This window comes from Myotis lucifugus, unplaced genomic scaffold (genome assembly GCF_000147115.1).
Source record: "Myotis lucifugus unplaced genomic scaffold, Myoluc2.0 scaffold_632, whole genome shotgun sequence".
NCBI classification, from domain to species: Eukaryota; Metazoa; Chordata; class Mammalia; order Chiroptera; family Vespertilionidae; genus Myotis; species Myotis lucifugus.
In genome coordinates, this window is record NW_005871680.1 from 50208 (window position 1) to 54042 (window position 3835).

At 47.4% G+C, this 3835-nt stretch overlaps 1 pseudogene; it reads left to right on the forward strand.

Moving 5' to 3' along the window:
* The first annotated feature begins 129 nt into the window (after nucleotides 1-129).
* Nucleotides 130-2867, forward strand: LOC102422845 (annotated as a pseudogene).
* The last annotated feature ends 968 nt before the right edge of the window (nucleotides 2868-3835 follow it).

Consider the following 3835-nt stretch of genomic DNA (forward strand, 5'->3'; position numbering starts at 1 on the left):
GCCCAGGGCACCTGGGGGCCTTTGCAGGCTGGGTGCCATCCCTATTATCAGGGCGCGCGGGGCTCCTCAATTTGGCAGCCCTTGGCGGGCCGAGGTCTTCTGGAGGCCGGTTCACTCTTGGGGCGCAGCATGGGTTCTGGTGCTGAGAGAGTAGGCTGCTTAACATCCCCAGTGGGGCTGCGGGCGGATGCTTCTGGAGAATGGCAGAGGCGAAGTGTCACTCCCTGTCTGCCTTCTGTGGGGGGGGGGGGGGGGGAGGGGGCGGCGGGCTTGGTGAAGCGTCTGGCACCCACACCTTTCGGGTGCGGGGGGCAAGTCCACCTGATCAGCAGCCTAGCCAGGTTCTAGCCAGGTACTCCAGTGGCCTCTATGTCCAATGACCGGGTCTTGGCGCGATCTCTCCCCTAAAAGCTTGCTTGGTGAACTCGGTCGCCGACCAAGACAACAAACCTAGGGCTGAGAAGCTCGGCAGAGTAGACCTTGCTTTCTTTTATAGCCCCAGACCGTGGTGGGAGGATCCAAACCAGCCGCCCGCCCGCTCCACCAATCAGCCGCCCCCAGGAGTGAAAGCTTCAATGGTTGGGCGTCAAGTTTCAGGTGCGGGCGAACATGCCCCAAGCTAGGCCCCGCACCACATGCCCCTTCAGGTGGCATTCACCCAAAGGACCGAAAAGAAAGGTTCTGCTGAACGTGGCTGCGCCTGGCATTCATTCCTGGAAGGGAATGGGCCGGGCGAGGGTGGGGTGTGGATGTGGGTGGGTGCGGACGGGGGTAGACCGGAGACGCAGACACACCGAATGAAGCTGGCCTTGGAGGTCATGGGAGGCTGAGGCTGAAGTTGATGTGTATAAACTGTGTATGGTTTTGTATATTAGCGAGCCCCTTGCTCGTCCTTCCCCACTCAGGTCAAGTCCAGGCACCGGGCTCTGGCTGCAGGAGGGTGGCTTGCATTGGCGCTTCTCGACCAGCACAGGGCCGGACGGCCCCTCCTGAGCAGGGTCATCTGGTCGACACCCGCCCCGCCACGCTCCCTCTCTGGATGGCTGGTCAAGCCCCCACCTAGAGACCAAGTCCGGCTCAGGCCACATGGGATTGCCTAAGCTTCTGTGCATTGAAAGGCTGGATTGATATCATTTCTAAGGAGGGTTTTTTTTTTTTTTTAAGAGTTTATTTTTTTAAAGAAGATTTTTATAAGGAGAGTTATTTTTAAGATTTTTGTTTGTTTGTTTGTTTGTTTTTTTCAACTCCCTCATTGGACACAGCACTCCGCCAGCTCTCCCTAGGTAAGCAGTGCAAGACGACGTCCTGGCCTAGTTCCATGCAATCACGGACTTGCTGGTGCTTTACCTGGTGGTGACCATTGTGCCCTTTTGGTGGAGAAAATGGATTGGAGTACTGAAGCGGCAGTTGCCACTTTTGCTCAAGCAAGACCACCAGGAATTTATAAGGGTGATTATTTGAAAGAACTCTTTCGTCGCTATGGTGATATAGAGGAAGCACCAGCCCCACCTGAATTGCCATATTGGTGTTTGGAGGATGATGAAGAGGAAGATGAGGATAAGGATGGAAAGAAGGAACCAGAACCTGGGCCAAGCGCCTCCTTTAGCAAAAGGAGAAAAGAACGGTTAAAACTGGGTGCTATTTTCTTAGAAGGTATAACGGTTAAAGGCGTAACTCAAGTAACAACTCAACCGAAGTTAGGAGAAGTACAGCGGAAGTGTTGGCAATTCTGTGGCTGGGAAAGGTCTGGATTCCCTGGAGCACAGCCTGTTTACATGGACAAGCAAAATATTAAACTTTTAGAGCAGAATCCATATAAAGTAAGCTGGAAAGCAGATGGTACTCAGTATATGATGTTGATTGATGGCACAAATGAAGTTTTTATGATTGGTAGAGATAATTCAGTGTTCCATGTTTCAAATCTGGAACTCCCATTTCGTAAAGATCTCCGTATACATTTATCAAATACTCTGTTGGATGGGGAAATGGTTATTGATAAAGTAAATGGACAAGCTATACCTAGATATTTGATTTATGACATAATTAAATTCAATGCACAGCGAGTTGGAGATTGTGATTTTAATGTTCGTCTTCAGTGTATAGAATGAGAAATAATAAATCCTCGACATGAAAAAATGAAGACTGGGCTCATTGACAAAACACAGGAACCATTTAGTGTCAGAAATAAGCCATTTTTTGACATTTATACTTCAAGAAAGCTACTTGAAGGAAATTTTGCAAAAGAACTTAGCCATGAAATGGATGGACTTATTTTTCAGCCTACTGGAAAATACAAACCTGGTCGATGTGATGATATTTTAAAATGGAAGCCTCCCAGTCTGAATTCTGTGGATTTTCACCTAAAGATAACAAGAATGGGAGGAGAAGGGTTGCTTCCTCAGAATGTTGGACTTCTTTATGTTGGAGGTTATGAAAGACCCTTTGCACAAATCAAGGTGACAAAAGACCTAAAACAGTATGACAACAAAATTATAGAACGCAACTTTGAGAACAGCTGGGTCTTCATGAGACAGAGAACAGACAAAAGTTTTCCTAATGCCTACAACACTGCCATGGCTGTGTGCAACAGCATCTCAAACCCTGTCACCAAGGAGATTCTGTTTGAGTTCATTGACAGATGTGCAGCTTCTTGGGGACAGAAACGAAAGCATCATCTGGATCCTGACACGGAGCTCGTGCCTCCACCACCTCCCAAAAGACCGTGCCCTTTGACCTAAGTCCTGCCTCTGACTTCAGAATTGAGAGGAGAGATGAATGAGGAAAAAATGCTGTCGCCCCATTTGCAGCCAGAGAAATTCAACAAACAATGTGGCTTGATGTTGATACACATTTGAATTTTTTTTTTTTAAGAAAAGTATTTTTATTGAATTTTTACAGAGAAGAAGTGAGAGGGATAGAGAGTTAGAAACATCGATGAGAGAGAAACATCGATCAGCTGCCTCCTGCACACCCCCCCCACTGGGGATGTGCCCGCAACCAAGGTACATGCCCTTGACCGGAAACGAACCTGGGACCCTTGAGTCCGCAGGCTGACGCTCTATCCACTGAGCCAAACCGGTTCGGCAGAGAGACATAATCCATGTGAGAGAAACACATCAGTTGTTTGCCTCCTGCCCAAGCCCAGACCAGGGCCAGGCTGGGTCGGGGCCAGAAATTGAGGTAGAAATAAACCTTAGACCAGCGGTCTCAACTGTCCTAATGCTGCGACCCTTTAATACAGCTCCTCATGTTGTGCGGACCCCCAATTTTCTTGTTACAAATTGAACATGAACATGATTTGCGATAGATAGATGATAGATAGATGATAGATAGATAGATAGATAGATAGATAGATAGATAGATAGAAAAATAGATAGAAATATAAAGATACCGGGATAGCCCTGAGCTGCCTGGTGGTGGCCTTGCTGCCGAGGCCCCAGCACAGAGTGGTGGTACAGATGTCTGTGGACCTGTCCCTGTTCATCAGTCTATGTTGTTCTCTATATTCCACAAATGAGTGAGATCACATAGTATTCATTTTTCTCTTACTGGCTAATTTCACTTTTCATAATGCTCTCCAGTGCCACCCATGCTGTTGCAAATGGCAAGAATTCCCTCTTCTTCTTCTTCTTCTTCTTCTTCTTCTTCTTCTTCTTCTTCTTCTTCTTCTTCTTTTTATTTTTTGCCACAGGGTAGTATTCCATTGAGTAGAAGATAAGAAGGCTCTGCTTCTGCTCATAGATAAGCATGACCAGTGAGACTTAAGAGGAATTCTTCTAGAAGACATAGAAGAAGAAATGCCCAATTCCCAGAAAGCTGTCAAGGCTTAAGGGAC